Here is a 27069-nt window from a genome sequence, read left to right as displayed (position 1 = left end):
AGGTTCAATGATGAACACATTCATCATTGTGTTGATTTCTTCCGGAGGAGGTAGACTGCTGTAGTATGTATTAAAAAGAAAAAAAAAAAAAAGAAAAAAAAATCAAGGGGGGGGAAAAAGTAAGCCCAGATCATCAGCACGCAACAAAGAGAAGAACAAATATATGCGACTATCTAGATACTGTGTTGGTTTCATGACCCATGCTTCTAGGGATGCCATTGCCTATATTTGCAAATATAGACATGACAGGAAAAGCTGACTTCTAAGTAATTCGTGCAAAATGGTTTATTCAAGGAATGAGTCAGTGAGTACAATTGATAGGGAAAAATCTGTTACAAGATGGCCAGCAGGACTGACAGGGGAATTCCAGTCCCCACTCGAAGACTCCCCTTCCGGGTTCTTCTTCCCATCCCGCTCCCCGCATGCGCCAAATGACTCCTAATACGGAATGCGGAAGTGACGGACTATAAATTGATCCCTCTGCTTATGCCTGGGCTCAGACCTCTGGAGAGTGATCTCCTCTGACCTGCCAGTGTGAAATAATCTTGCCTTCCAAGATCTCCAAGTGCCGCTTGGCTCTTCTGCCAGGTGATCCAGACCAGGTTCCGTAACATTTGGTTTCCTGACCGGGAAACCGTGCTGGCCCATTGTTGCCACCGGTTTGGGGAAAAGGGCGACGCGGTGACGGAACGACGAATCGCAACGGAGAAGGCGCGCCCTGCCTGAATTTTGGCAGTCTCCCTTTCGGGGGCCTCAGGCCGGCCCCAGTCTGTCTGCCATTCCCACTGGACTGGAGGAGACTTGGCTGTGGAGGATCTGGACCTGACGTCGGATACAGGTAAGGCCTGGGGCCCCAGTTCAGTCTGGCCCACCCATAGGGGCGGAAGGAGGACCTGATCACTCCCTGGAGACTTGAGAGGTCTCACAGGTAGAAATTCCGTGGGAGGGAATGTCATAACCTCTGGTGTGTATGTGAGTGAATATGCGACTGGGTCTGGCTTGCCTGCCAGGTTCGATTCTGTAGCTCCATGGGCGGGCACCCTTAAGGTCCCCAGAAGCCCATGGAGTCTGAGTGGGCCTGTCTGTGATTCTGTGGTGAATGGCATACAGTCTATGGCGGCATCGGAATAGTTTCCGGTGGTAGGTAAGTCACAAAGCTGAGACCGCTATGGCTAAGTGTCATCTAGGTTCCTTTGGGACACGAACAGACGGGCATCTGACTGGTCTCCTCATTAGAGGGGTCACCCCTACCGGTCTGTCTGTCCTTTTGACTCCATCCCACGGAACATTGCAGGGTCAGGACAGAGCAAAGAAGGGGTTTTTGGGAGACTATGGAATTAAGATGACACCCGGCAAGTAAGGACCCTATGTGAGTTGGAATGGCCTACTTTTGGTGTAGGATGGCCTTCGGAGGGAACCTTAGGTATCCCAATGGTGCACCGCATCTGGCATGTTGTTGACAGAGACCCAGGTTATCCTGATCAGTTCCCTTATATCGACTCCTGGTTAGAGATTGCACAAACCCTTCCCCCTTGGGTGCGACTTACCTGCAACAAACAGGGACACGCTAGTGTCTTAGTCGCCTCGACAAAGTGGCCCAAGGAAGGTCAACGGAAGTCCTGACCTCCACAAATTCTTGCTGGTGATCCAGAGGAAGAACCAGTCTTACCCCGCTATATGAACCCCCCGGTATCTTAATACTCCTCCACCTTCAGTCTCCCCACCACCTCCGGACTCAGCAGATCCTCTCTCCCCCCCAGATCAGTGGCCACATTCTGCCCTCAGCCTGATTCAGGCATCCTCCAGATGCTGGTCCACACCTGCTGGTACCAAGAGGCTGTCCTCCAGGGCATCTGAGCAGGGGCTAAGAAGCCCATGAATATGCCCTGCAGCAAGGGGAATCCCGGGGATTATTTTGAGGGTCTCTGCGAGGCTTATACCCTGTTTGATCCAAGGCAGAAGAGAGACACGACAAAAGGACAGGGAAGGTCCAGCCGTCAAATATGGGGAGGCCCCAAACCTCTTTAGCAAGGGATCTCCTACTACAAGGAGAAAGGACATTAAAAGAATAAATATTCCAACTGGGGAAAGTCCCAGAAACCCAGCTGATATGCACAAGAACCCTGCAAAAAAGACCTCATAGGCCTAGCAGGAATAGATTCATATTGAGGGGGACCAGGCTCACTACTTCTTGGCCCCCATGAACCCATGTCAAAATAAAAGTAGGGGGCCAAACTATGACTTTTATGTGAATTTGGGGGCCACACGGTACGGCATAAATTCCTCTACCTACCTGAGTGCTCTATCCCTCTCCTCGGCCAGGATATACTCTCAAAACTGGGGGCCCAAATAACCTTTGAGCCAATGGGACGCACCAGCCTCCAATTGGACCCAAAGGGAGGCTATTCTGCACCCAAGCCCAACCAAGCGGCCCGCCCGAATTCAGGACTGCCTTTCCCACTGTATGGGCCGAGGACAACCCTCCCCACCCCCACCGGACTTGCCCGCAACCAGGCCCCAGTCATTGTAGAGTTAATCCCAGGGGCTCAACCGCAGAGACAGCGGCAATACCCCCTCCCACAAGAGACAAGGGCAGGCATCCAAGAACACCTGACCAGACTCAAAGAAGCAGGCTTGCTGGTTGAGTGCCAATCACCCTGGAACACGCTGCTTTTGCCAGTAAAGAAGCCGGTAGGAAAGTACCGACCAGTTCAAGCTCCTTGCACCTGGTGGTCCTGAACCTGTACACCCTCCTCACCCAGATCCCAGGCTCTTCCAGATGGTTTACCTGCCTAGACTTAAAGGATGCCTTCTTCTGCCTTCTCTTGGCGCCCCCCTCCCCCCCACGGATCCAACCCTTGTTTGCCTTTGAATGGACTGAACCAGACACAGGGCATCAGATGCAACTGAGTTGGACGTGCCTCCCACAGGGGTTTTAAAACTCACCTCACCCTTTTTGGGGAGGCACTGGCTGGAGACTGCTGGCTTTCCAAGGGAGGCCACACACTGCACCCTTCTCCAGTATGTGCATGACCTCCTCCTTGCCAGCAATACCTGAGAGAATTGTGCAGAGGGAGGGCAGAAGGGCCCTCCACCAACTCCTGTCAGACTCAGAGTATCGGGTCTCATGAAAAAAGGCACAGATCTGCCAAGAGCAAGTCCGATACTTAGGCTTCCTCCTTACCCAAGGAAAATGAGCTCTAGGGCCAGAGACCTCCCTACCCCAGCGCCAAACTAAGAAGGGGCTACGAAAATTCCTAGGGGCTGTGGGATTCTGCCGAATCCAGATTCCCAGATTCTCAGCACTGGCAATACCCCTCTATAATCTCTTGGTAGGGCCGGATCGAGAACCCCCTGTCTGGAAAGAGGAGGCTGAAGCCACATTCCTAGAGATAAAGTCCGCCTTGGGGCAGACACCAGCCCTTGGCCTGCCAAATATAAAAAAGCCTTTTAATCTCTGTGCATGAGAAGGCAAAGGTCATCCTCAGGGTTCTCACACAGACTGTTGGCCCTTGGCCATGGCAACAGCATACCTGTTGTAGAGGCTGGACCCGATGGTGGCAGGATGGCCACTGTGCCTTAGGGCACTAGCTAGCAGCCACAGTTCCGCTCATTAAGGAGGCAGATAAACTCACCCTGACAAGAACTAAATGTCAAGGTTCCTCATGCTGTTGTGTCTCTCATGCCTCTCTAACTCTCGGCTAACACAGTACCAGGAATCCTCTGTGAGAATCCACGGGTCACTCTTAAAACAGTATGGACACTGAACCCCTGCAACTTTCCTACCTTCTGAAGGACATCAGATCATGACTGCTCTGCGGTGACAGATAAGGTATTCACAAGCTGCCCAGAACTGCTTGACCAGGTCCTACAGAACCCAGACCTCACTTTTTTCAGTGATGGTAGCAGTTTCATCACAGAGGGCATTCAAGTGACGGTATGCAGGGACATGTCTTCATCCGAGCACTCAGCTCTAGTAAAGACAAGCTCGTCAACAACTCCCGGTACGCCTTTGCTACCATACACATACGTGGGGCAATCCACAAAGAGAGGGGCCTCCTCACCGCGGTAGAGACCAACAGGAACAAGGAGAAAATACTAATGCTCCTCGAGGCCTTCTGGTGTCCAAAAGAAGTTACAGTTCTACGCTGCAAAGGGCACCAGGAGCGGGACGACCCTATAGCATGAGGAAATTGTCTAGCAGACAAAGCAGCCAAGATAGCAGCTAATAAGGAGGTAGACATAGCTCCCTCCCTTATCTGCACTGAGACCCCCACCAGGACTTCAAAGAAGAAATTGTCCCTTGTCCCCGGTTCTGCTTGCCAGCCACAATCCACAGGGATAACAGGCCTATGTTCCTGGCTGACATTATACAAACCAGCCTCAAAGCTCAGGGAAAGTAGAGCAGGTGAATTGCATACTCAAGGGAACCTTAGCCAAGTTATGTCAGGAAACAGACCTCCCATGGCCGAACCTGTTGCCCCTGGCCCTCCTGCGTGTCCATTACACATCAGGAACTCAAGGTTTCTCCCATTTTAAACTAATATATGGGAGGCCCCCTCCATGTCTAGGAAGCCTCCCAGGGAACCTGCACCAAATAGGGGATAAGGGAATAAGAGAACACAACGATATACCATTGAGAGGGCCCCAATCTCTTTAGGATCCCCTGTATGCCCCTTCTCACCAGGGGACTCGGTCTAGGTCAAAGACTGGAAAAAAGACCCTCTCAAACCCGGTGGACTGGGCCTCATACTGTTATTCCGACCACCCCTACTGCCCCAAGGTCACAAGTATCACTCAATGGGTCCACCACTCCAGAATCAAGAGGGCCAATCCTGAGGAGCCCCAGAATTGAAAGACTGCCCAAATCCAATCTCAGCCCTGCTCCAGCCACACGCTGGAAGCTGGCTGGTCTACCCATGGCAGAAGCTTGAGGAATCACTGGTCCGATGAAATGAATAGACTGTCCTTACTCCTTGCCATCGGATTGGCAGAGGTTGCCCCAGAAAGCTGGGGAAACAGCGAGAGGTTCCTGCTCACACTCCCCTTCCTCTTATGGATAGGATGTTTTGTTGGTATTGATTGCCTCTGATCTGGGCCCCATTTGTAAGAGCAGGGTGTCTCCAGTGGAAGAATCTGAGGGGTTGAAAAGCTTAAATGTGGTGTAAACCTCTATCGGTCTGCTGGTTTGCCTGCCAGTGAGAAGGTTACTAATGCCATTTTGGGAAAGTGTTTTCACTGATGTATGTGCCTCAAGCTTCAGGAAAAAGAGATTAAATCATTCTCAAGATAAAAGTTGGTGCTTAGATTAACCTTCAGCCTTAAGGCCCAGGCTAAATGAGGGGTGTTGCTACCTGTCCTCCCAGGGGCAGGGATAGCCACAGGGATAGGGACTGGCATAAGGGGCATAGGCTCTTCTGTGGGACTAACGAGTGGCCGACTCCCTAGTGTCCCTACAGAGTCAAATAAGTTCCCTGGCAGGAGTTGCCCTCCAAACAGACAGGCACTTTTGTTGCCAGTAAAGGGGACACCAACATCTTCCTTGGAGAACAATGCTGTTACTTTGTAAAGTAGTCAGGAATGGTCACAACCAAAGCCAGGGAACTAAGGGAAAGGACGAGCCCATAATAAATGAAGATGATGCCCTCTAATACAGCCTAGATCTGTCTAAAGGGACATCAAAGAGGGGAATGATAGAGAAAAATCTGTTATAAGATGGCCAACAGGACTGATAGGAAAATTCCAGCCCCCAACCAAAGACTCCCCTTCCAGGCTTTTCTTCCCACTCCGCTCGCTGCTCTAATGTGAATGCAGAAGTAACAGACTATAAACTGTTCCCTCTGCTTATGGGATTCAGACCTCTGGAGAGTGATCTCTTCTGAGCCCACCAAAGTAAAATAAACTTCCTGCCTTCCGAGAGCTCCAAGTGCTGCTTGGTTCTTCTGCCAGGTGGTCCAGACCAGGTTCTGTAACACAAGGAGTATTTTACTTAGGGAAACTACAGTATTCTAATGGGAACATAGGAAATTAACAAGATTATCCCAGTTAAGAGTAAACAGAAGATCACAATAACAGTAGTAGAATTTTGTTGTGGTTATTGTTGGTTGTGTTCACCTGCAAGAACTCCATTTTCCTCTAATTCTTCCTGATTTGGTAAGGTCAAAAGTGAATTATTTTTGCTATAATTTGTGCCTTTTCTATTCTTTTTTCCTGCACTGTTCATATATGATAAAATCAGAGGGCGAAAAGTTACAAACATGTAGTTCAACCCAAATAGTTATCACACTCTCCAGGGGGCATCTTATATGCCTTTTTTGTTTTTGTTTTTGTTTGTTTGTTTGTTTCTGCTCTATTCCATTGTCTTCTGTTGAGGCTATGGATATTCTATGTTATTTCCTTCTTTCTCTGGTCTATATCTTTGCTCACACGAACTTTCATATTTCATATTCACATACATAAGACCTAGAGAGATGGTAGTTCATTCCCCTACTTTTGATTTATTCTGTTTCCCAGGTACAAAGTAGAACTACTTCATTTCCTCTATGTTTTTACAGAGTTCACTAAGACAGTTCTTTTGTTTTACTGATTTAAAAAAAAAAAAATAGCCAATCTACTCAACTGTCAGACATAAATTCATGAAGATTGGATTATAAATGATCAATACTCTTCTCTCCTCAAGACCACTCTTGCTCTTTGGCATTAATTTATCGTTCTTGGACCAATTTAGTACTGCTCAACTCTCTTTTCTCTTGAGATAAGATATTTCTCAGAAGGTTACTGGATCCATTATATAAACAGTCTTCTGGAGGGCCTGCCTCACCCATCTTCAGACATGATCAGATAAATCTAAAACATTGAGAGAATATAATTTAGCTTCCTGCTTGGAAACATCCACTCTAATATATATGTGCACTGTTATTAGTTTGTGTATTTTACATTCAATATATTTTTCCATTGTTTACAAGTATCCACATGTAAAAAAAAAACACAAATAAAAATTCAATTGTCATATCATCACAGAGACTCTGAATAACATTTTTTCATATATAAGGCATTTATATAGCTAATTATGAACAGAATGAGAATCTGTTTTGTTTTGTTTTAATGTTTATTTTGAGAGAGAGTGCAAATGCATGTAAGCAGATTAGGAGCAGAGAGGGAAAGCAAAAATCCCAAGCAGGCTCCACTTGTCAGTGCAGAGCCCAACCAATGCAGGGCTCTATCCCACCAATCATGAGATCATGATGTGAGCCCGAGATCAAGAGTCAGCTGCTTAACCTATTGAGCCACCCGGGGGACCCCAAGGATCTGTTTTGGATCATTGTTACTTTCAATTTTAATATTTTAACAATTTAAACATTTAATGGTTGGATGTTTTATGACTTGAGTCCAGTTATCTTTGTATATCCCTCCATTGAGGATATTATGGTTAATATCTTTTTACCTAAACAGGCAATAGGGAGAACACAGAGTGATATAAGCAAAGACATCCCATTGTTGATACTTGAGCCTGGACTATGAAAGAATTTTATATCTATGATACCCTGACACAGTATTCAATCACAAAAGTAGGTGTATGAGCCATTGTATGATAGGTCAAACCCTGATCTGTACAATGGACAGAATTATTTGCTTTGGCATCACATAGCTGCAATGTTCATATTAAAATAGCTCACATATTCTTGAATACCCATTTGCAATTCAATAATTATGGAAACTTTGTATTCCTTTAAAATTATTTTCATTTAAAAATTGAGAGCTAGGTTGAAGGTACAACTTGTTAGATGCTGTAACTAGCACTCAGTGACCCACAGTGTAGGTCTGATTTATTATGCAAATACAGAGGCAGAATAATATATTCTGTTTAATCATGCAGAATTTTTTTTTGTTCGATGGAGTGTCCAGGCACACAAATGAATATTCTATGAATCCGAAATCTACTTCAGAAAGGAAGGTATTTATAGGGGGTTGTAAGAGCAAGGTGCCAGAACTGTGATTTACAGAATATGCCTGGTCGATTTTAGAAAAACAGTTTGTCTTTAAACAACTGAATTTTATAATGAGAAAATTACCAAAAGCTTTTAGCTACTCAGGTTATTTAAGTGAAAGATGAATTTGTCCATTATGAGCTATAAAACCCATTGATTACTTGACTTGATTACTTAAATCTTGTGGCCTGAGAATCTTGTCTGACTGATATATCCCCCCTTCACCCAGAATGTATTATTGAAGAATGATTTTATGATACTGCAGCATTTCAGGTAAGCACTGTTCTCTCAGAAAACATGAGGAGATAATTCACACGGGCAAACGATAATATATTTAGAGGCCAGCAGCATTTGTTGGCAGCCATTAACCATTCCCACGCCAGTGCCAAAACTCACATCTCAAGTCTAAAACCTGAACTCAGCAGGAGAACCATGAATAATTTGGTTTTTAGCATTTTTCTCAGGGTTCAAATACCTTTGAGCAAAATTATATTTTTTTTTTTTGCATGAGAACTGATACATATATCAGAGCAGAATAATTGGGAAAATGTTGACTATATGAATGAATGAATATATGTGGAGATTAGGTTCATGTGGGTTGCCTTGCAGAAGTGAGAATATTGTAAAATTTCTTTATTCTTGATGCTAACCTTGAAGGTAGGTACTATTATTCCTATTTTACAGACAAGAAATCTTCAGAGAAGCTATATAACTTTTCCAAAGACATTCAGCTGAGAAACAGCAGCATTAGTATTTCAAAACAGATGTTTCTACCTTTTTGTGTGCTCTTAGAGGAGGACCATTGGTGATTTCAGACTTGATTTTTAAAAACCGTAAGGAGAATGTCATGATCAAAGTTATAGAAGGAAACATATGTAAAAGGAAACAACCACCAGAAATTTAAAAAATTGCACTAATATATTGTTAACATGCCAACCAACTGTGGACCTACCTAATTTGATGGCTGTCTTCTAGTTCATTTCAAAAATCAGATTAACGTTTATGAGTCAGTTAGTAAAGATTACAATGTTTGTTGCAATTATCCAGACTGAGCTGACTTCTTCAAGATTCCCTGCTCTCTCCACAATCCATGAGAGACTGATGAATCCTCTCAAGAAGAAAATTTTAGAGCTTATTAAAAAAAAAAAAAGAACATAAAAGATACAATTTGCACTCAAACTGACAGATTTTAAAGTTGCATGATTTGTAATGTTTGAAGGAAGCCAAGGCCAAGATTAACTCATGATGTTCTTAAAATTATGATGGCCATCTGCCTTCCAGTATGTTAATGTAGAACCAATCTCTGAGAAGTGCTCCTCATTACTGAAATAATAATAATGTAGAGTGTTGTGCAAATTGCATTTATTTGATTGCTGCATCATTAAGAGTCTTTGATGCTTCAGGGCCATCTCTACAAAAATGTTCAGTAATTTGAAACAATTCTGGCTATTTACTACATTCAGTCTTGTTCATATTCATTATTTATTTACTTTTTAATTTTTAGGTAATTCTTCCAGAAGACAGTTGAATAGAGAAATAATTTTTGCTTTTAAAAGTTTACTAAATGGGGGCACCTGGGTGGCTCAGTCGGTTGAGCGTCCTGCTTTGGCTCAGGTCATGATCTCACAGTTTGTGGGTTCGAGCCCCCTGTTGGGCTCTGTGCTGACAGCTTAGAGTCTGGAGCCTGCTTCAAATTCTGTGTCTCCCTCTCTCTCTGCTCCTCCCCTGCTCATGCTCTGTCTCTGTCTCTCTCTCCTTCAAAAATAAATAAAAACATTAAAATTAAAAGCATAAATAAATAAAAGTTTATTAAATGATAGTACCCTATTTCTACTTGAGGTTGTAATTTTTTTTTTTCTTTCTGTCTTTATCCTTAGTTGCCATGAGGATGAGAGCTGCTTTGTTCTATCTGATGGCTACTTTTCTGGTTCTGTGATTTGGGGAAGAAGGGGAACAGATTTCACAAAATCCCCTTCATGTCCTTACTTAGAATGAGGCAAAGAAGAAAAGGTACAAGAAATAGAACTCCTGTTGATGGTTCCCCAAATGGCTTTTGCCCTTGCCTTTCTTTTCTGTAGCTGTGTTATTATCAGCATTTCCTTCTTTCCACAGTACCACATGTACTGTCCTGGGGCAGCACAGTCATGGGGCAACAAAGGCACAAAATGGGGCCTGTAGAGGATCCAATGGTTGGCCAAGGTAATGTACCACTAAACTTCATAGTTTATTTATTTATTTTGAAAAAGAGTGAGAGTGCGAGTGGGGGAGGGGCAGAGAGAAAGGGAGAGAGAGTGGGGATCCCAACAGGCTCTTCACTGTGAGCGTGGGGCTCAAACTCATTAACCACAGATCATGAGCTGGAAGCCAGAGCCTGATGCTTAACCCACTGAAGCAACCAGGCTCCCCTGTACCACTAAATTAGCCAATAGAATATGATCCCTCTGAAAGTAGAGACCACAAGTGTTTTGCATTAGTATCTCCAGTGCTCTAGCACATGGTAGGGGTCAAAAATTCTTATTTAGAGAATGAAACTGACAATCTCACTCTCTTCCCCTCTCTACACCTAAGTGTATTCTTACCAGCAATTTGTGACTCCTTATGCTTATTTAAGGGACTGAAAAATCTTCTTAGGAGGAATAACCAGTCTGCTTGGTAGAGTTTGTTGGAGAAGGAACACCAACGTTTGGGACAATGGGTGTTGTCAAAAATAAATAAATGCTGGGCATCTGGGGGGCTCAGTCGGTTAAGTGTCTGACTCTTAATCTCCACTCAGGTCATGATCTATCAGTTCATGGGATCAATCCCCGCATCAGTCTCTGCACTGATGGCATTGAGCCTGCTTGGGATTCTCTCTTTCCCTTTCTCTCCGCCCCTCCCCCTGCTAGTGTGCTCTCTGTTGCTTGCTCTATCTCTCAAAATAAATAAATAAACATTAAAAAAAGAAAGAAACAAATTTGTTGGAGGTGTGGTGGAAGGATGGACAGAGAGAGGAATAAATTGCAGTAGATCCTTTAGCAGATGAATAAACACAATAAGAAGGGATAGCCAGAAGGGTTCAAAAGTGATCTGAAACAAATACCTATTTCAGTGACCTCATCGGGTTAGTATGAAGAGCCTGTGCTCCGAATCATAGGAAGAATAGTTATAAATACGTCAAAGAGTATTGTTGTGAATTTGAAGCTACTAGTTCATCACATGCCTTTCCCCTCCACATGCTGAATCAGTGGGCCAGCTTTATTTCTGCCTATTTTGATTAAAAAACTAGAAGGACGGGGCACCCGGGTGGCTCAATTGGTTGAGCATCTGACTTCAGTTCAGGTCACAGTCTCTCAGTTTGTGAGTCTGAGCCCCACGTCGGGCTCTGTGCTGACAGCTCGGAGCCTGGAGCCTGGAGCCTGGTTCGGATTCTGTGTCTCCCTCTCTCTCTCCCTCTGCCCCTCTGCTTCTTGTGCTCTGTCTCCGTCTTCCTCTCAAAAGTAAATAAACATTAAAACAACAACAACAACAACAACATAGCAGAAACATGAATTTAGGTTTCCTAACAGATCCTTTCTCCTCTCTAAACCTAAAAAGCAGGTGGGATGGCAGGCTGCATTTGCAGAGCACACACTCACCTGGCTGGAAGGTGACAGACAACCCCCCACCTTATCAAGCGTAGAAAGGGCAAGATCCCGAGATTCAAGCAGCACAATCAGCATTTACCATATTAGCCCTGCCTGAGAGAGAAGTAAGGACAATTGGCAGTAGTAACTTTAGTGGTCTCACCAATCAAATACATGATCCCTCTGCCAACGGGGAGAGAGAGAAGAGGGGTAGATTCTTTTTCCCCATTCTCTCCGAGCAATAGAAGTTCCTTGTATACAGGTTGGCAAGAGTGAAGGGGAAGGAAATGATTTCTGTAAATATTATCGTCTCCGTTATCATCCCTTCTCTTTCAGTGGCAAAGGATTCAGCTCTCTGTGAGGATCTTAGGGGCACAGGCTCAGTGACGGCAAGACGGCAGATAATTTCACAGTGAGCAGCGCCTAGTGGGAGCTTTGGACACGATTTCTCTCTGGCTACCAGAACTCATTCTAATGACACTGGATAGTAAATTCCGGACCCTGGTTGTGTCATACTCTGAATATCCTTCCTACTAGTTTACGTCTGTAGGAGCTCCTCAAACTCTGTAGGAAGTATTGCATGAAAGCATCTTTTATGAGATGGGTGAGTATGAAAACTCTAGAGAAATTCTCTTCACACACTGATTCCTCTTTGGATCTCTTTTTGTAGTTCACAATAACAGCCACATTTCTATTAAATTAGAAGGGCACAAGCTACAGAATTTAATCTTAGTAGTGCTTAGGTTGTTCTCTCTCCTCCCTCTCTCTCTGTCTCTCTCTTTCCTCCCTCTCTCCCTGTCTCTCTCTCTCTCTCTCTCTCTCTCTCTCACACACACACACACACACACACACACACACACACACGCCCACACACACACACGCCCCCCCCCCCCACACCACACATACAGCCAAAAAATTGTGATTGAATGATTTATAAGCCTTTCTACATAAATGTGAACTGGAGGTTACATGTGTGTGTGGAGGGGGGCTATTCTTTATAAAGAATTATTCTTTATTATGAGATACATATGACAGCAGCAGCTACAATTATAAGCCGATTAGGTAGATAATTGACAACACAAGCGTACTGTGGTTGTGTTCCTTTTGTTTCAATTGTGTTTAATACAAGTGGCATTCTGTACTGTTCACAGAGTGAGGCTTCTAATCAAGGCACAAATGATCTTCTAATTAACTGCCTTTTGTCTGATCCTCTGGAATAAAATGTAGTTTTGTTTAGGGAAATCAAGTAGGTGTCAGACTCATCCCAGACTTTATTACGGGGCTCCTCTCTTTGCTTTCCAGTGGCTTTATCATCAGAGCCACAAAATTAGTGCTTATACATTGTGAGTGCCATGCAATCACTGAGTAAATCATACCAGTATCTTTACCAACCAGGCATATTACAAAATTCTGAATTGTGACTTGGTCATATTTTTCAATTTTGTCTCCAGTGGTTTTGATTGTTATCACAATCAGCTTGTAAAATCATTTCCTAGTCATTGATTCTTATGCGTGGCTGCACATTAGAATCACCTGAGAGGTTTTTAAAAACCACAAATGCCCACATTTCCACCCCAGAGTAATGTAATGAGTCTCTAGAGGTAGGAGGACCCCGTGGCAGGTGATTCTAATATGCACCAGAGTTGAGAATCACTGACGGAGACCAAAGGTCAGCTTTTTCATTTTTTTTTTCTGTAAAGCCCAGATGGGAAATATTTTAGGCCCTATCACAACCACACAATTCTGTAATAACTAAGTAACTGCCATCCAGCAGCCATAAACAGTATGTAAACAAAGGGGTATGGCTGTATCCTGGTAAAACACTATATGCAACTGTGAAGTTGTGATTTATAATAAGAAATATTTGGTCTTTGTCCTCATTTCTGTCACAGAGCTCCTGAAACTTGGAATTTTCTAAATGATGAGGGTGTTTTTTGTTATATAAATGAAGTGACTTTCTGAATGTACCTAAGGATGCCAGACATCTGGGGAGAAGTCAGGGCCTGGAGGTTGAATCAGTCGCCAATGGCCTACATTTAATCACTTGTGCCTATGTAATGAAGCCTCCATAAAATCCCAAAGGGATGGGGTTTGGAGAGCTTCTGGATTCATGAAAATGAGATCTGGGGGGTGCCATGCTTGGACCCCTGGAAGCTCTGTGCCTTTTCTCCACATATAGCCTGAGGCTTCTCTCCCATCTGGCTGTTTCTGATTTACATCCTTTTATAAGAAACCATGATCTAGTAAATGTTCTTCTGAGTTCTGTCCCTCTAGCAAATTAATCAACCCCAAGGAAGGGGTTGTTGGACCCTCAGTCTATAGCTGGTGGGTCAGAAGCATAGGTAAGGACCTGAGACTGTGACTGGCATTTAAAGTGGGAAGGGAGGGGAGGTCTTGTGGGGCTGAGCACATAACCCGTACAATCTGATGCTGCCTCTGGGCGAAGAGTATCAGCATTGAATTGAATTGTAGGACCCCCAGCTTATGTCAGAAAATCGCTTGGTATGGGGCCTCCTCCCATGCACACACACATTGTTATTAGGTTCCATAATTCTTTCAATAACCAAAGGCAGTGTTAAAATTCAGCTGAGTAGATTTTAAAAATCTAATTGGCTTTATTAATTGATTTCATTAATCAAGAGCATCCCATCTGTCAAGCAGAGGGAGGCACCAAGGAATTGTACAAAATGTGAGGTTTTTATAGGAAAGAGGGTGGGGCAAGGAAATAATTAACCAAAGAAAAGAAAGGATTGTTTCCGACAGGGTTGCTTTCCCTTAGGGGGAAAAGAGCAGGGCTCTTACCTTGCAGATGACCTCATCTGTTGAGGTGGGTATTGGAGAGGACCCCTGTGACAAACTGCCTCTTTGGTGTGGATGAGGAAATTCTTGAACAAGCCTTTCTGGGGGAGGTTGAACTATTGAGTAGGTTAAGTACTAAGCCCCGGTTTGGTGATTTGGCCTAAATGACTCATTTTGGACCCATGCTTTTCTTTTTAACACGAACAATATTAAAATGTACGTGGTCTGAGATTAAGGATTTGGATTCAATACTAATTTTCACCTCAGAATCAGTGATTAATTTAATAAATGGGCATCCATCATGATGTGCTGACAGACAGCAGAATATACTAAAGAGAGCATTAGCTTTGTAACCGAACCAACGTGACCTGACTCCTTGGCAAGTCACAGATGCACTAGGTGAGCTGTTGCACAAAGTGAACTTTATTTGCAGCAAATAAAGAGATCACAGGGAATCATTTCCAAAGCTGTAACTCGGAGAGCAAGGGTGAATGAGTTCCTTTTATTTAGACTTAAGGTGAATATTTAGAAAGGAGAGCCTTGTCCTTGTTTGTAGAGGTGGGCAGAAGGCCAGGCGTCTTTAGGAAATGTGCCTAACACACACATTGTCTGTTATGTAAATGAGGTTTGTGCTCCTCCTTGGGCGGAGATTTTAGTATCACAATGAGGTAAAGGCAGTTTATTCCAGAGGTCACTCCAGGGTCCTTCTGTGCAGGTGTGAGTCTGGGGTTATGTTCAAACTGGTCTTCCTGTGAGCAGTCATTATTGCTTGAGGGGTAGTTTCGGTTTCCTTCATGGGGTGTTACCCCCACAGGGTCCTTTGCCTGAGTTAAGAGATAAGCTGGACAGAAAAGCTTAAGGAAAAATGTGAGACAAATGTCAGCGAGTATAAACAGGTGAGTAGTAAAGGTCAGGTCTTGGGGTCTAGCTGGTGACAGCTTTAAAGTAAAAAAGTATCTGGGTTCAAAACCTTGCTTACACTGCCACGATTTGCTGCATAAAAATGAGAATGACATTCAGCTGAATGCCATTCAGCTGTGAGGCACAGCGTCTTCACTTCTAAAATAGGAATAAGGCTAGGACGTCAGGGTGTAACCGAACCAAGGAGAGCTCGGTTCGCTCCTTGGTGCGTCAGAAACTGTTCCAGGTGGAGTTGTCGCACAAAGAAAACTTTATTTGCAGCACACAGGAGACCACAGGGGATGGCTTCCAAAGCTGTGACTCCGAGAAAGGGTGAAGGGGGGGGTTCCTTCTGTTCAGGGTTAGGGTGAAGATTTAGACAGGAAAGCCTTGTCATCTGATACTGTGACTGAGCAAAAGGTGGCACATGCGCCTTGAGGAAACATGCCTACACACGCTGTATGTTATGCAAAGGAGGCTGAGCTTAGGCCCTGACTCGCGCCCCTGCAGACTCGCGCCCCTGCAGACTCGCGCCCCTGCAGACTCGCGCCCCTGCAGACTCGCGCCCCTGCAGACTCGCGCCCCTGCAGACTCGCGCCCCTGCAGACTCGCGCCCCTGCAGACTCGCGCCCCTGCAGACTCGCGCCCCTGCAGACTCGCGCCCCTGCAGACTCGCGCCCCTGCAGACTCGCGCCCCTGCAGACTCGCGCCCCTGCAGACTCGCGCCCCTGCAGACTCGCGCCCCTGCAGACTCGCGCCCCTGCAGACTCGCGCCCCTGCAGACGGACCGTGGAGTGACCTAGACCGTAAGCTCCCAGTGGTCTGGATGGTCTGGCCTGGCTGGAGGTCTTGTCAGGGCACTTGATACCCCCTCGAGGGGCAGTTTTGCTTTCCTTTTGCCTGAGTTAAGAGATAAGCTGGAAAGAAATGCTTAACGAAACTCCTGGGGCAAAGGGTAGTCAGTATGAGCATGTGGGCAGTAAAGGTCAGGTCTTGGGGTCTACCTGGTGACAAAGGGACCATGGTGCTGCTGAATTTCTCAGGAAAATTCAGTAGTTTCCCTAGCAAATAATACTTTATTGCACATTTACCATATAGTAAGTGCTGTTCTAATCATTTCTATTCATCAACTTATTTCATTCTCCTGTGGGGAAAGACAAAGATAAAAATGACACGGACTTGTCTTCACTGAATTTCCACCACAGTGGAGAAAAATATGTATATTCATAAACTGCTACATTTCAGGAATTTATTTCAGAACGTGGTAAACTGGTCCTTGCTAAAAGATTTGCTGCGATATACTAGGTGTTAGGGAGGGAGAATCACATTCAAGTGTGTTAATTAAAATCTTCAGAAAATGGGGCCCCTGGGTAGCTCACTCAGTTGAGCATCCCATTTTGGCTCAGGTTATGACCTCACGGTTCATGAGTTTGAGCCCCAAATCGGGCTGTCTACTGTCATCACAGAGCCTGCTTTGGATCCTCTGTCCCCCGCCCCCGTCCCTCCCCCCTCCCAAAAAAGCATTAAAAAAAAGTCTTCAGGAAAACAGCTGGTAGTAAGAGGTGGTGCCTGAAGGCTGGGTGTAATTTCACCTTGCAGGTCTAGGAGTAGTGGAAGGAAGTTGGACAAAGATGGGGAAGTGGGGAAGCAGGAGATGTGTTTAGGGAGGAAGGCTTCATTCGCCCTCGTGCTAGTGGAACAGAAAGTGTTACTGCAGCTTAGAGTCACAACGTGCAGGAATCAGATTTCCAGGTTACATAGTAGAACCTATTATAAATCAACAGAGAAATATTTGAGGATTGTAGAGGTGATGCTATGTTTTGAGCTGTGATTTAGAACAATGAATCTGACGGTGGGGGGAGGGAATTGTATTGTTCCTTCCTTCTACTCATTTCATAGAGTTGTTGTAATGATTAAATGAGTTAGTAGAGTAGAGCTCTTAGAGCAGTGTCTGACAAAGGGTGGGGACTGTATAGGAATTGTTATTGTTCCATAAATGATATGAAACCATTATCTAACCTTTAAGAAAGTATCTTTTTTTTTTTTTTTTTTTGATTTGTCTAGTGCAACATAGCTCTAAAAGACAATCATAGATGTATTTGCATCATACATTCTGTACTGATGTTAAGGGCACAAAAATGCTAACGCTTGAAAATAGGGCAAAAGAGGTGGGGGCAAGCCTGTCAGTGTCATGCTAGTGCATTACTAAGCCTATCCACAAACTGTTTAACTTGGGCCCACTGCCTTTGCAAAGTAACCATAGGAGGTTTTGAGCTTAGGCAAGACCGAGTGCTGGAAGTACAGCCGTGGAACATTGGATAGATTCAAATAGGAGGCAGGAAACCAGAGCTCAGTTAAGCTTTCCAGCTAAGAAGCTGTGAGAATTTTAACCACAGTGATGGTATCAGACGTACAAAGGAGAACTCAGATTTAAGAGCCTCGATAAGTTCAACACCATGGCGAAGCAGAGGATGGCTAAATGGCAAGAAATAAAAAGTCTACATCAGTGTTTTCTAAACAGTGGAGTCGTTAACAAAAGTCGGGAGGTCTCAAGGAGGAGGTGATTAGTGGTGAAGCTGTGGTCGATTTGTGGTCGATTTCTTTCGACCATGTTCTGTTGGAGGTATTCAGAGCAGAGCTATCCTGCAGGTAGTTGGAAATGTGAAAATTAATCAAAACCAAGTGGGAATCCTGCAATTCCATGAATTGGGTAACTGTGAGAAACCATGAGCAAGTTTCCCTGCAGAGATATCCTACCACCTTTTCCTTTCCTGTTGGCTCAAGATTTGGTCAAGTCAAGGAAATTCAAAGGACATACTTGATTGTGCAAGAAGCCAACTTCACTCTAGCAAATCACTAATCTATTCTAACTGTATGCCAAGGTAAGATGATTTTCTCTACCTGTGTGCATTAAGGGGCATGTTTTACATAATACTTCTCAGAGCAGATCCATGTGCCATAGAAAGCTAGTTAATTTTGTTCTGTTTTGTTTTCTCATTTCATGGTAGATACATTTGACATACTGCTTTTATTTACTCAAGGAGAATGGATGCCAAAAATGTGAAGAAGTCAAATATTAAATTTTAAAATGGGAAAGTATGCAAAAAGCCCACACAGCTCTCTGCACCTTTTCCTAGGGTACTGTGGACTTAGAGTTGAAGAGTGTTGAATGAAGGTCTTGTAAGAAACCATGTAGATAAGAGAAGGTTGAAGGAGTTGAGAGTAACATTTGAGGGTAGCTGGGAATCAGGAAAAGTTTCTGAGATGAACATGTGCACAATCAGATTCCTTCAGGTGTTTGATGTAGACTAGTATAGCAGCCAAGTTGACAAGGAAACAGGTGAGTTAGGAAGCTCTTGAAGTGAATAGTGGCAAAGTATATGAAAGACACCAGAGAAGTAGAATTGATAATATTTAGCAAATGACTAGTTGAAAGGAAAGGAGGGTGAGAAACATGCATCAAAGGCCACCATATTTTTCAAGCTTGAATGGCTGAAGAATGTTAGTTCAATTAAACAGGTCAGGAAAGCTGGTAGGAGAAGATGTGGCTTTGTTCCTTGTTCTGGAGCAGGGAGGACTTTGAACAGGAAAGTTAGATTATCTGTTAAGGACCTTTAAAGAAAGGTGAGGTGTGAGGTGTGTGAGGTGAAGGTTAGGGAAAGAAGAGGGCATGGGTGACTCTTTGGGTTGGAATTGAGCAGAAGGAGGAGAGGTTTTCATTTTGCCCACATGCCCACTGATCCACCAGTGGATTCCAGGCCCATTTCCTGATTCAAGCTTCTAGGAAGTGTGATGACAAAAGACTGATCCATACGTGGTGGGTCACTGCCTCAAAGTCACCAAGGGCTGGACATGGGATTGTGTACGTTCAAGGGATGGGAAGCTACTAGAAAAGTGTGGGCTCTCTCTTCAATGCATACACCATCTCCTAATGTTTGAGGGCTCCCTCTGTGTTTTTTGTTTGTTTGGTTGGCTGGTTGATTTTGATTTCTCCTTTCAGATAATTCAAGACTAACTACAACATACTTGTCATTTTTTTCCAAACAAACGTCTGCTGATTTCACTTAGTAATTCAAGAAAGGTATAGGCTTTGCTTCCCTCTCAAAATATCCCCAGGCCAACCCTTTTCATTTTACTTTCCTGCTTCATTAAAAAATGTGTACTTCTGCTTTGGGAAAGCTACACTTATAAAAATCTATTTTTATTTTTTTTGCTAACCTTTGTCCGATACCCACAAGTAGTAGTGGCATATAGTATAGTGGTATAAGGGTATAAGTATAGTTTCCCACTAGGCAATTTAAGGGATACTAACAATAGACTGTGGTTAAATTAACTGTCAGATGGTCCTCCTCACCATGACCTTTTATTTAGGGTGGCAAAACTAAACCCTCCATTGTTATGTGGCGACAACCCCACAACCACCCACCTCCACCTCCCCTCCAAAAAAGACAAAAGCAAAACATACAAGAAAGCAGTTGAACTCATGAATTCCTATACAATCAGTTTTACACAAGTAGTTAGTAATCAGTTGTTGGAATACATTCAGAGGGTATTCGTACTTGGCATTTGGGTAGCCCTTATACAGTGAGCACATTTCTGAATTGTGTTAATGAAACTGATGCTGATATAATCATTTCTTTTCTACAGTTCTTCTCAATTTGGTTTCATTCTCTAGCCCTTTTGAAAGATCCTAGGGAATAATGTGAGAATAATTGTCCCCATAATCTACCACAGTCATGGCTTTTTCTAGTGTCCCTTTATTTATTTATTTATTTATTTATTTATTTAAAAAAAATTTTAACGTTTTTTTATTTTTGAGACAGGGCGAGACAGAGCATGAACGGGGGAGGGTCAGAGAGAGAGGGAGACACAGAATCTGAAGCAGGCTCCAGGCTCTGAGCTGTCAGCACAGAGCCCGACGCGGGGCTCGAACTCATGGACCGCGAGATCATGACCTGAGCCGAAGTCGGACACTCAACTGACTGAGCCACCCAGGCGCCCCTCTAGTGTCCCTTTAACAGTGGCCATTGACCTAGTTACTTTTAAAATAATCAGTTGTTTCACTGAACTAACCCCATGATGGTGGTAGCTAAAGGTACTTTTTTTACTCCCTAATGGGGATTTACAAACAAGAATGGTTGAAGAAAACCATTGCATTTGATAGTGACAAATACCTTTTATTATCTTCACTCATTTTTTTTTTTTTACTGGTATTATTAGAGTCATTTTCCAGTTCAGTAACAATTTCTAGTCCTACACTCATTGAAAACATGCAGATCTTCACTGTGTCTTTATCCTGTTGCCTTAAAAAAAAAAAAAAAAAGTAGCTTCCAGATTCTATGATGAGACAAATTGCCTCCTGAGAGGCAGATTAAGTAAAATTCATTTCTATTTTTGTTAGAACTGGCAATGACTCTAAAACCAGGCACCTTCTCACCAGTAATTACTTTGTGGCAGCCTTCATTTCAGGAGGTGCCAATGAATGGAATCACACCAATCTGTCTCTAACACCACTGGCACATCAATGAAAAGAAAAATTGCACGGAAGATAAAAAACACCTATGTCTGAAACAAAACAAACAAAGGAAGGGCTCTAAGAGCATTTTTTATCAGCACAACAGTGTCCGTTTGGTGATGATGATTCACGGAATTAGTGATAGAGAGCTTCTGGTTCTTGGTAGGTGTATCTTAAAGCAAAATACACGACCCCATGCCAAGTGTTGCTGGTGACAGTACTTTGAAATGATAGGTTGTCTCAGAAAATTTCTTTCTTTGTTCACTCAGGCTAACGTTGTTATATATACATACATACATCTATGTATTTGACTTCTCACTGAGAATAACCTGTTCGTCATTAATTCCTTATAACACTCAACACTCAACATTGTCCACTCTGAACTGAAGGCAACACAACTCAAAGGGGGTTAAGCAAGAGGAATTTCCTCACACACCCTCTCTTCTCAAAATTGCATCACTGAGAAGTCCAGTTTGGAGTTTGTTCTATTCACAACTATATTCCAGACCTTGAGTAATGTGATTAGAGTTTAGTCTATTTGTCTCCATTTGTCAGTTTATCCTTCTCTTGGGCTGTATTCTTTTTTTAAAAAAAATTTTTAATGTTTTTATTTATTTTTGAGACAGAGAAAGAGCATAAGCAGGGGAGGGGCAGAGAGAGGGAGACACAGAATCTGAAGCAGGTTCCAGGCTCTGAGCTGTCAGCACAGAGCCTGACACGGGGCTTGAACTCACAGACTGTGAGATTGTGACCTGAGCTGAAGTCGGATGCTTAACCGACTGAGCCACCAGATGCCCCTCTTGGGCTGTATTCTTAAGCGGGTTTCCACTTTATGACGGTGTTCGCAGCTCGAGGCTTTTGTCTCATTAGCTGAGCATAATCAGCAATTCCACGCCTGCCTTTCATTGGCTTGGATCCCAAGCCCATGTCTGACTCAGTTACTCCAACTAGATGTCATGGAGGGTGTTTAATTGACCAGACACTGGTCATTTGTCAAAGCTTGGGATGGAGGTAGAAGAAGGATGGTTTTCCATTGGAAAAACATATTATTTCAGTTAATCCATTATGGGTACAATTATTGGTATATGGGTGAATGGATGAGAGACACACACAAATAATGTCAAAAAAATCTACCAGCTTTTGAAATGCTTTAACCAGTGGTTCTCTTTTCAGTCCTTGGGCAGAACAAATCTTTTACCACTTGGCATTTTCATGGCACTTATAGGTGTTTTGACCATAGCCCTTTTTTATACTGCCACATAATGATCGTTGACATTACTATTTCCTTAGACATTTTCTCTTCTATAGAAATGTGAGATCCAAGAAGGCAGAGAAAAAGTCCTTTTTTATCTTGTATAACCTACAACACTGTCTCCATAGTAGAGTCTCGATAAAAATGGTACAAATGATTTCATAGTTCATTCCCATCTATTTAAACTATTGAACTTTAGTTGCCTTTTTTACCCCCTCACTTCAAGTTCTGGTTTTCCTTTCTCTGAGAAGATTGTACAAAGGGTTTTTACTTTTACTGTTTATTTTCTAAAATTGTATTGATTTATTAAATCAATAAGGGAAACCTCATGTCATCTCCTCCATGAAGTCTTTCTCAGGCACCCTGGTCTTTATAGATCATTGCCTGTTTATTAAATGTGTTAATAACATCCTTTCTTGCTATTTTAACACCACTTTATGTGTTTTTATATCCTCTCTAGTCAACTACATTAAAATACCATAACTTACCTTCTATTCCTCTGCAGTTCTTGAGAACAATTATATAGATGCTTGGTTAATGTATGGCATATTGAAAAAGTGTGCAACACAAGAAATCAAAGGGAAAAATATATTGTGATGTTAGAGATGGCTGAAAAGAACTCAGCTAAATATGTATGTTAGTGATATAGACTAAAATACCAACCATCAAATCTGTCTCAAGGTGAAAACAGATGACATTTCTTCATTTCCTAATTTTCTACCCCAGATATGTTCTCTTATGTAGTTAGAAAAAAGGGCAGGTTTTAGAAAAATCCAAAGGGGGAAAATTTGGTTTTGTATTACTCATATTTACTCAAATATAATTTTATCAATAATTATCCTGTTGAATGTGTATGTGTGTGTATGCGTGTATATCTATGTGTGTGATTATATAACGTTTGTAAAGATAAACTACAAATCAACCTCTGGTCATGGCTATTTTAAATTCTGAATTAGTGGTATTTACATTGGCAATGACTTTGTATTCTTGGATATACTATTGTATTAATTCGCATACAAAATTCAATAGGTAATAATCTTTTTGCCTAGAATTTTCAAAAGATAAAGGAATAGTCTTTAAATAATATAATAATTACCGTAAAACATTGTATCATAACACAGTGGAGAAAAAGAAGGCTGAAAAATTGGATGGTAATTCCCTAAGCTTTGCATTAAATGTTGCAAAGAAAGGATCACAGTAAATTTGTGATACACATGTCTGATAAATGTGTTAAGTGCCCTAAATTCTTCAATTTTGATTAAAGAGAAAGGCACATACTTTAGAATATCACATGTTTAGACAGAATACGTTTATATTCTACACATATATTCTATTTATATTCTTGATTGACTAAAGAAACAGGAGAATCAAAATACTACATTTAAATTTTCCTGGGTAAATATTCAGTTAGGACTCCCAGAATTTTGTGGTATTTGATTTAGGAAAGATAGTTCATACATGACAGTGTTAATGATACGTGTTTCAAACTAGATGCCTCAACTGTATGAATATATTTAGGGGGCTTATATGATCATTGAAAAAAATGTATTGATAATAAATTTTCACTCAGGTGATGAGTAATACATAGTAATTGTCATCAGAGACCTGAAAATACGGTACAGGGTGCTGATATAATAGAGTTTGTCATATACAGTGATGACGGTGGTTTCAAGAGACTCTGGTGGCTGTGTTGGGGATCAATGGACAGCTGACTTTTGACTTAGATCAAAGGGACCCTATAAGGGTTTACTGGTGGGCAAAAGCTGGGTGGAGGTTATGTGAGGGGGGTCTGTGTGGTTTCTAGTAGAACATCTGGTGTTGAAATCCCTGAATCATGTTGTGCCTTTTAGCAAGACGTTGACGACCATTAGTTCTCTCTCGTCAAGTAAAATTAAAATTATTTGACAATGGTCATTTGCTCTTTGGAGAAGATCTACTAAATGCACTTAAAATTTTTTAATTTAACAAGTGTTAAAATCTCCTGTTCCACTCTAATTTATCACTGAACCCAACATCTTAAGATATCTCGAAACTTCCTAAGTTGCTAATTATGAAATCACAAACCATCATTAAACTGTTCTCTTTTCTTAAGTTTATTTATTTATTTTGAGAGAGAGAGAGAGAAAGAGGGGCAGAGCGAGAGGGAGAGAGAATCCCAAGCAGGCTGCATCCTGTCAGCACAGAGCCCAACATCAGGCTCGATCTCATGAACCATAAGATCATGACCTAAGCCATAATCAAGAGTTGGACAGTTAAGCAACTGAGTCACCCAGGCGGCCCATCATTAAACTATTCTTAACTTTTATGTGCTATACCAGGAATACATTATTTTAAATGATAACAGTTACCTGAAGTTTTTTAAATACAATTTTAAATATTGGGGTGAGTGTTTAAGACATAGATGGGCATTTTGCATTATAATGTAACTTATACATATAATGTTTGCCCAGTTTTTTAAAGGGCAGATTTTGAGACATGTTACCAGCTTAGTATTTGTATTGAGATTATAAAACTTGATTTGGTTGGCACCTGTAGAATCTAAGGCTGACAAGAGATCAGGTAATCTCTCTATATTCTTGATCATTTTCTCAGGGCAGTTCAAGAAATACAGGAAATGGAAAAGTTGTACTTTGAATCTAATTGTTTTTTGAGTGACATTAGATAAAAATTTTAATCAAGCATTTTTTAAAAGGGATGCTGGCATCAAAGTTTAAAGTGTTGTCTTGCATATTGATGGGCTCTAAACTTTTGGAACACATACTTAGAAACATGGTTTCCCCTGTTTCTCTCCATATGGGTGGTTGGCAGTTAGTATACTCCTCACTTCTCTTTGCCTCTTGACTCACTTTCCTCCCAGGAGACAGAGACACTGACTTGTGAGGCTGAAGAAAGCTTGGTATGTTTTCCCCCACACCTTTCTCTTCCCTCTATCCGGATGATATACCTAAAGTTTTGTGCTTTCTCTTTTGCTCTCCATGCCATATCTCCTATCAGGGTTACCTCTGACCACAGAGACGCAAGACAAACCATGTCCAGGGATACCTGAGACTGAGTAAGTGGCTACCGTGGAGGTCATTATTAGGAGGCCCAGGTATAGTTAGATGTGGTTAGTTGTTTGCAAGATATTGACCAGATTCATCAGTAATAAAAATATTTATGGTCCCTACCTTTGTTCTCTTATAACAACTTTTATTAATTAAAATTTTTTTAATGTTTATTATTACTTTTTGAGAGAGAGAGAGAGAGAGAGAGAGAGAGCATGAGTGGGGGGGAGGGGCAGAGAGAGAGGGAGACACAAATCTGAAGCAGGCTCCAGGCTCCAGGCTGTCAGCACAGAACCTGATGCAGGGCTTGAACTCATGAACTGTGAGATCATGACCTGAGCTAAAGTTGGACGCTTAACTGACCAAGCCACCCAGGCACCCCATAACTTTTTTTTAAATTGAGTTTCATATAACAACTTTCAGTTGGTTCAGAACTCTGCTGGAAACAAGGGAGCTTTTTATTTGGCATCCTCAAACTCCCTCAGTGGGATTGCCTAAAAGGATCTGTCTCATTTTATAGTCTCACAGAGGTTGACCCTGAGTGAAGATTAGAGAGCATATAATTTATTAGGGAAAGGGAGAGAGGTGGGTAAAGGACATGTTATTAAGCCAGTGTCCATGATGATCAACTTGACATTTATCCAGCTGGGGAACTTTGGAAACAGACTAGGGCTACCCCAACCAAGATGTGAGAGACTTGGGCCATTTATACAACACCTTCCATCAGTTATGATTTGGGAGCTGCTCCTGAAGATCATTGATTCTCTGACACTTCAGGCCTGCAGTATGGCAGAAGGTTCTGGAGCCATAGCCAGGAATGCATAGCAACATTATTCATGTACTGGAAGTTGAAATTGTAGCCCATATGTACTGAAATAGAAAAGGGTAAGTGTTATGTAAAGGGCTTAACAGTGTGCTCTAGATGAAAGCTTTATTAGGGTCAGTTGTGTAGTGGGCATTGAACCCCTCAAGTGAAACAGGCTTTAGAAGTTCTGGCATTGAGATCCCCTGAAAGTTTATATGACTAATATGATTTTAAATTAAGTTTAATTAATTCATTAATATACCAAGTCTCTGCTTTAAAGAAGCAATATACAAAACTTGGAGATCTGTTTGTAAAGTCAAATCGATATCCCTCTTTGGTTGATTAGTAGGTATCAGTTATAATATTAGTTACTTTTCCTATACACTTCAGTGTTCAAACCTCAAAATTCTCTGAGGCAGCCCTCATATATTATCTCTCCAAACTGGCATGGTACCAGCCAGAGATCTTGAAGTCAAAGTAGAATTAGATTCAAATTCTAACAATGCTATTGAATAACTATTGTCTTTGGTCAAGTTACATAATGTCTTTGACTTTCAGGTTCCCAACCTAGATAATGTAGGTTACATTAAACACCCAACAGATCTGACAATTGAATGAAGTAATGCATGTACAGGACCAGCAGGGAGCCTGGCATTTAGTAGATAATCAGCACAACATTAGTTTCCAGAACCATGAGGAAACAGAGTATTAGAAAAGTAAACTTTTAGAGATCATACAGGTAGCAAGTGTTGGAGATAAAATTAAATCCACTAATGACACTAAATACAGCAGCCATTCCACAACATCAATCATCAATAGAAATCTTTGCCTCTGTTTTTTTATCTCCTAGGTGCCATCCTGTTGGTGACTATAATTACTGTCCCTGAAGAATGAAACAAAGACTTCCCACTAAGATCTATTGTAGTCCAATTTATATTTCAGAAGTTTAAATTGATAATTAAGTGATTTTAACACAAACTTTATATTTGAATCTTAACTTTGTTTGAGGTGATATTCTGCTGTAAGTATCTGGTGATAGAGCTGGCATGTATTTATTTATTTATTTTTAACGTTTTATTTATTTTTGAGACAGAGAGAGACAGAGCATGAACGGGGGAGGGGCAGAGAGAGAGGGAGACACAGAATCGGAAGCAGGCTCCAGGC

The 27069-nt window shown here is 42.3% G+C and overlaps 1 long non-coding RNA gene across 1 annotated transcript; it reads left to right on the top strand.

Moving 5' to 3' along the window:
• The first annotated feature begins 494 nt into the window (after positions 1-494).
• LOC122202426 lies at positions 495-26841 on the top strand. Its single transcript, XR_006194655.1, has 4 exons — positions 495-838; positions 11927-12002; positions 25051-25108; positions 26756-26841. It is a non-coding gene; the product is annotated as an uncharacterized LOC122202426 (long non-coding RNA).
• The last annotated feature ends 228 nt before the right edge of the window (positions 26842-27069 follow it).

This window comes from Panthera leo, chromosome D2 (genome assembly GCF_018350215.1).
Source record: "Panthera leo isolate Ple1 chromosome D2, P.leo_Ple1_pat1.1, whole genome shotgun sequence".
Lineage (NCBI taxonomy): Eukaryota > Metazoa > Chordata > Mammalia > Carnivora > Felidae > Panthera > Panthera leo.
Note: the sequence above shows the minus strand (reverse complement) of the source record. Positions and strands in the feature narration are given on the sequence as shown.